Source organism: Molossus molossus, unplaced genomic scaffold (assembly GCF_014108415.1).
Source record: "Molossus molossus isolate mMolMol1 unplaced genomic scaffold, mMolMol1.p scaffold_m16_p_1, whole genome shotgun sequence".
In the NCBI taxonomy this organism is placed as follows: Eukaryota; Metazoa; Chordata; class Mammalia; order Chiroptera; family Molossidae; genus Molossus; species Molossus molossus.
Genome location: NW_023425344.1, coordinates 76,553,496 through 76,560,506, shown reverse-complemented (window position 1 = coordinate 76,560,506; position 7,011 = coordinate 76,553,496). Strand labels below are relative to the sequence as shown.

General features: G+C 35.8%; 1 non-coding gene and 1 pseudogene across 1 annotated transcript; both read left to right on the top strand.

Annotated features, from left to right (window-relative positions):
* The first annotated feature begins 801 nt into the window (after nt 1-801).
* Nucleotides 802-905, top strand: LOC118621734. Its single transcript, XR_004957772.1, has one exon. It is a non-coding gene; the product is annotated as a U6 spliceosomal RNA (small nuclear RNA).
* Nucleotides 906-6,866: 5,961 nt separating this feature from the next.
* On the top strand, nt 6,867-7,011 carry LOC118622584 (annotated as a pseudogene).

The following is a 7,011-nucleotide window of genomic DNA, read 5'->3' as shown; positions in this document are numbered from 1 at the left end:
GACAAATATCACATGAACTCACTTATTTGTGGAATATAATGAACATAACAACCTGAGGAATAGGGTAGACCCAGAGACGTGGAAGTAGGGTACAGACTGACAACCCTCAGAAGAGGGGATGGTGGGGGGTGGGAAGAGATAAAACAGAGAACTTATATGCATATACACATATCTGATAAACACGGACAACAAAGCCGGGGACGGGGTGGGGGGATCTGAAGGAGGGTGTCAATGGGGAAAAAAGGAGGAACATCTGTAACAAAAATAAATTAATAAAAAAAAAATATACGTAGTCAAATGATTTTTGACAGGATTACCAAGACCTTCAGTGGGGAAAGGACAGTCTTTTTAATACCTGGTGCAAGGAAAACTGGATAATCACATGGAAAGAATAAAGTTGGATCTTGACCTACCACCATGTATGAAAGTTAACTAAACTGGGTCTAAGATCTAAATATAAGACTTAAAACTGTAAAACTCTTAGAAGAAAACATGTAACAAAATCTTCCTGGGATTGGATTTGGTAATGATTTCTTGGATATGACATCAAAGGCAGAGGAAACAAAAGAAATAACAGACAAACTTGACTTCATAAAAATTTAAAAAATTGTGCATCAAAATGCACTATTAACAGGGTTAAAGGGCATTCCACAGAATGGAAGAAAATACTTGCAAATCACATCTGACAAGGGATTAATATCCAGAATATATAGAGAAGTTCTAAAACTAAACTAAAAAAACCAAACAACCTAATTCAAAAACAGACAAAGGACTCAAACATTTCTCCAAGAAAAACACATGGTGCTTGCCTCAGCAGCACATACACTAAAATTGGAACAATACAGAGAATATTAGCATGGCCCAGTGCAAAGATGATACAAATTCATGAAGTGTTCCATATAAGAAAAAAAAAGATAAAGAAAAATATACAAATGACCAATAAGCATATGAAAAGATCCTCAACATTTCTAATCGTTAGAGATATACAAATCAAAATTACAATGAGATCTATTTCACACCCATTATGATGGGTACTAGGATATGGAGAAATTGAAACCTTGTGCACTGTTGATGAGAATGTAAAATAGTGCAGCCACTGTGAACGTATGGTGGTTCCTCAAAAAATTAAAACTAGAACTACCACATGATTTAAGGTATAAACTCTCACAAATGGTTATTTGTATACCTATGTTCAAAATAGCATTATTTATGGTAGCTAACCACGGAAGCAACTTGTGTCCATAAACTGATGGATAAGCAAAATGTCATATATACATTCAATGAAATGTTATTTAGCCTTAAAAAGGAAGGACATTCTGACACATACTGCAACGTGGATGAAACTTGAAGACTTTATTCAAAGTGAAATAGTCAGTCATAAAAGTACAAATAAAGAATTATTCCACTTAGATGAGATACCTAGAGAGTAAAAATGTCATAGAAACAGGAAGTGAATATTGTTTTCCAGGGACTGCATAGAATGGGGAATGGGAAATTATTGTTTAATTGGGTATTCAATTTTAGTTTTACAAGATGAAAAGATTTATGGAGATGGTTGCAAATATTATGAAGGTATTTAATACCACTGAACTGTGCACTTGGAAAATATTAAGATGATAAATTGTTATGTGTATTTTATCACAATAAAAAAGTTAAAAGTAAACCCACTACCAGCAATAATTATCTCTAAAATTTCTTGAAGTTTTTTCCTAGCACCATGCTCTGCCTAACTTGCTGGGTGTGACCTGAAGAAGGTGTGTAGGAAGCTCTTTGCTGCCCATCTTGAAGAGGAAAAGGATAAAAAACATCCAAACTATTTGCCAAATTTGGTTCTGGCAGCTTACGATGGATTCTGGTGTCCACTGCTGTAAGAACCAGAATCCCTAGTACTTTATAGATATTGACAGGGTACTAAAATATGCTGCTTTGGGCATATGGACTATTTTGAGCTAAAGGTTATTTACTGAAAACTAGGAAATTTGGGAAAAAGCCCTAAAAACAGACACAAGTTATCTTTTGTAAAGAAAATTTAAATTTATAAAGAAAAATTTCATTTGTAGAGATATCTCCAATTCCCTCACCAGGAAGAGGGGGACTCTTAGCAACTCTTATCAATGGAGAAGGCACCAATTTAATTCTTCATAACAAACTTTACTAAACAACACTTGTTTACCATGCTTTTCCTGGTCACCTTCACATAACTTACCTTCTCTGCCCCAAAGCCCCAAACACCTTTTCTTTTGTTGGTATTTAAACTCAAGTTCTAGCTACCTCTTTGGGCTACTCATCAGTGGGTGCTCCCATGTATACATATGAGACATATATATATGTTAATAGTCTTCTATCTGCCATTCTCTTGTTAACCTGTCTTTGGCCAGTCTAGTTTATAGGGCTCCAGCTGGTGAAACTAAGCTAAGCAGAGGGACTTTCCCTTGCCTACAACATCCTCTTTTACCCTCTGAGCACAAACAATGGATGGGTTGCTTCTCAACCTGGGTTGAGCTTATGCTGAGCCCTAGTCCTGTGGTCACCTTGTTTTTCTTCTTGATAAAGTTTAAGGCTCACAGCGTCTTAGGCTGAATGCTTGGTCCTAACATTTGTTTCTGTTCTCTTTGATTTTCCTGAGGAACATTCATTAGCCAAAGGTGTGTGTGCAAATTCTTTCAGATAAAGTTCAACTATTTAATGAATTATTCAAAACTAGGGTATAGGCTTCTTCTCACCAATGGCCCTCCAGCTATAATAGAAGCAGGTTCTTCCACATTTGAAAATTTTGCTTCCCTTAAAGTCCACAACTTAATTCTTATTTTTGGCTTGAAGGATTCCTGGAGTTCTCAGCTCAACTGACTGTCATGGACATGACATGCTGTGGTTCCAAGGAGTCCCTGTCCGTTGCCTGTTTGACTCATTCACTTACAATGGAAAGTAAAAAATCTATTACTAAGTGACAATTGAGTCAGGTATAAATTATTAATAGATACCCAAACTATATCATTGATAAAGAACAGGATAGCTACATAGTCCCAAAGTATCTTATCACAAATCACCAATTATCACCTTAACTGAGTGATCAAAGTTAACATCATCAGTAATGAGAAAAATCCACATCATGTGCCTTCTGGTGTGTAATAGTGGTAGGAATACAGTAACACATGTGTAGTATTCCTGCCAAAACGCATAACCTGAATCTAACCATGAGGAATCACTGGAAAAATCTAAAGTGAGGGACATATGCCTGGCCTGTATTCTTCAGAAATATTAAGATAATAAAAGACTAACAAGTCATTCTAGATTAAGGAAGACAAAAGAGATATAAACACTAAAAGTAAAGTATGAGCCAGATTGGTTCCTGAATCAGATTTGTTTTTGTTTTTATTTTTGCTATAAAAGCTACCATTTAAAAATTGATAAAATTTAAAGTTCTATAGTTAGATAATATTATTCAAGGTTAAAATTCTTGACTTTGATCATTTTATTGTGGTTATGTAAGTGAATTCCCTTGTTAGGAAATATACACTGAAGTATTTAGCAGTAAAGGGGCATAGTACTGCAGCTTTATTTCAAAGGATTCAGAAAAATTATAACACACATATATATAAATACATATAAAATTATAACATAATATAAAAATTATAACTTCCATAGAGATAAATAAAATGTGGTGAAATATTAATAATTTTTGTATCTGAGTGAAGGGTATGTGGAAGATTTTTGTACTACTCCTAAGACTTTTCTGTACATTTGAAATTTCATAAAATGTTGAAAATGTATCACAAAAGTTAATAACATCAAAAACTTAAAAAAAAAACCACCCAGATGTAATTTCCATGAAGTGAGCAAGAATGTAAGAAGTTATTAATTTAGAGACTGTGAGACTTTTTCTGTAAAGAACCAAATAGTAAATATTTCAGACTTTACAGGCTCTGTGGTCTGTTGCAACTATTCAACTCTGCTGTTGTAGCTGAAAACAACAATATAGAAATAAAAACATGGCAGTGTTACAAAAAAATGTTATTGCCCTGGCTGGTTTGGCTCAGCGGTTAGAGCATCGGCCTGCAGTCCAGAGAGACCTGGGTTCGGTTCCCACTAAGGGCACGTACATCAGTTGCAGTTTGTCCCCGGCCCTGGGTCGTGTGGGTGGCAGCCACTCGATGTGTCCCTTTCATGTCGATGTTTCTCTCTCTCTCTCTCTCTCTCTCTCTCTCTCTCTCTTCCTCCCACTCTATCTGAACAAAATATGGAAATATGTCCTCGGGTGAGGATAAAAAAAAAATTTAATTTACAAAACAGGCAGTGGGCTGAATTTGGCCTGGGGGACTGTAGTTTGCCTATCCCTGTACATATTAGACTGTCGTGTTCTTGACAGTAAGGATGTTGTCTTCTTATTTGTTGCTGTTTCTCTGGGGCTTGGAACAAGATCTAACACTTCATTTGTCAAGGAAATGAGGATGGTCCTTTCCTACCTTGGCTCTGGGTCTTTGTTACAAGTGTAATCTTGACCAAATAACTTGCTATTTCTTCCCATAGTCTCAAGTTCTTATTCTTAATTAGTAATAGGGACATCACCTGTAACTACTTTGTAAGCTGTGACAATCAGAAGAGCTTTGATACTATTCCAAGTGAAGGGCTAAATAGACAGAAATTCCCATTAGGTCACGGGAGAGAATATATTCTTCCTTTTTGCTTATAGACCAGTTGCAGTTCAGTTGTAACCCTTCTAGAGCAAATAATGTTGAGAGTTTTTTTTCATTACAATCTTACTATGAGTCTTTGACCAGAAAGAACTCGATAACATGGTTGGGAAAACAAAACAGATAGAAGTGACAAAATTATAGAACAGTAGCAAATTCTTCCATATACCTGACCACCTTTATTTTTATCCTCCCTGTCTCAAGGCTTATATGTCATTGATCAATTAGAAGTCATCTCCCTTTTCTCTTAATTCCCATGTTATTCTGTCTATAGGTTGGATTATAATAATTTCTGGGCATATATTTTCTCTATTGATTTTCCCCACAGGAACAGCTTTGACAGCAGGACAAATAAATTCATCCCTGTGTGTGTGTGGGTTTGCCTGGGTGATTCTCCTTTTACTATACTTCTGTAGCCATTCAATGTTTCTTTTTATGGATAAATTCTTTCATTAGGTATGCTAATATATTTAATAAAGTACATTCAAATCTTACGGACTTGGCAGGAATTCTATCTTTCAAGTGACTGCCTATATATCAATTATAAGGAAGTACATGGTTTAACAAACCTTTAAAGACAATCTTTTTTACCCAATAGCTAAATTCTCAAGAGATCACTCACTGCAGCACTCTGTACTGACAATTGTAGAAAAATAAATTAGTATTTTCTTATAGCTGCATTTGAGGTTGGTGTCCTTTCCTGGACATCAATAATTATTCTGATTGTGTAAGATGGTGTTTTAGGAAATCTCATAAGCATTGTTCCTCCTTGTAACTAGTTCACTTGAGCTTAGGTATCCTGCTGTTGTATTATTTCCATGTGTCTACATTTGTGTATTTCCATTGTGATAAATATCTTCGTCCATCTTTATTATCTTCCTTCCTGTCTCAGAAGATAAAATGTCCCTCCCACTGCCCAACCCACAACAATATGTCTTCTGCCTATCCTCCACCTTCTTCACCCAAGAATGAAATTCTCTTTACTGAAATAAAATAATGTACTGTAATTATGATATTCAGTGAATTCTTTCGACCTTAATTTTGCTGAATCACCCCTCTACTTTTTTTTAATAAAGATTTTTTAAAAATCTTCACTCGATATTTTTCTATTCATCATCAGATAGAGTGGGAGGGGGAGAGAAACAAGAGAAACACATCAACTGGTTGCCTCCGCACCACCCCGACCAGTGCCGGGGACTAACCGGAACCGAGGTATGTACCATTGATTGGAACGGAACCTGCGACTCATTGGTCTGAGGGCTGACACTCTAACTGCTGAGCCAAACCGGCCAGGACTCTCCTCTAATTCTGACCATTGGACAAACACTTCTCAAAACTTTATCCTCTATGCTCTTGACATTATTTATTCTGATTCTAATCACAATTGCTTAACCAATTTTGTTATTTTTCCTTCACAGGCTCCTCCTTTTTCACTTACAAATCTGTCATTTTGGTTGTTTCTAAGGGTTCTTACTGTCTACAGGGACTACTTTTCTCTCATTGTGGCCTCATGTTGGGTAAACATTAAAGTGGTTTTTAATTACCTCTTGTATGCTGACTTTCAAATTTCTATAGCAACCATAATCTCTTCTGAATTCATACTTATATAACCAACTAGATACAAATTCCCAAGTATAGTTGATGTTTTGGCATTTTATACTATGAAAATAAAGTACATCATTTTTATTGACCAAACTTTAAATTTCTCAACCATATATATTGAAATTAGGTAGAAATTTTCATTTCAGCACAGTGATAGCTTATAATCTTCTTTTGAATTTTTCTTATTTCATTAGATATGTGAATTAAAAAGGAAAGAAAATTAGCTACATTTTTGTTGTTAATCCTCACCGGAGGATGTTTTTCCATTTATTTCACAGAGAGTGGAAAGAAGGGAGGGAGAGAGAGAAGCATTGATGTGAGAGAGAGACATTGATTGGTTGCCTCCTGCATGACCTCAGCCAGAGCGGGGAATCATGAGCCAAATCAGCCAGGACTAGATCCTTTCTTAAATGTGTGAAATATGTTATCTCAAGTCTCTCATTTTAATGTCTAGTGTTCCTTTAAGCATTTCTAGATGCAACTATACTACAGATGCTCCTCAATTTAAGATTTAGGTTATGTCCTAATAAACCCATTGTAAATTGAAATCATCATAAGTTAAAAATGCATTTAACCCCCTGGCAATGGGCAAGGAGATACCTGATTGGTGGTGTTGCTCTTATATCAGTCAGGGTCAAAGCAGATGTATAGTTCTTAGTTCATCCTAGCTTGATGCCTATGTTGGTAGCCAGAGCTGTTTCATGCCTGGGGCACATAA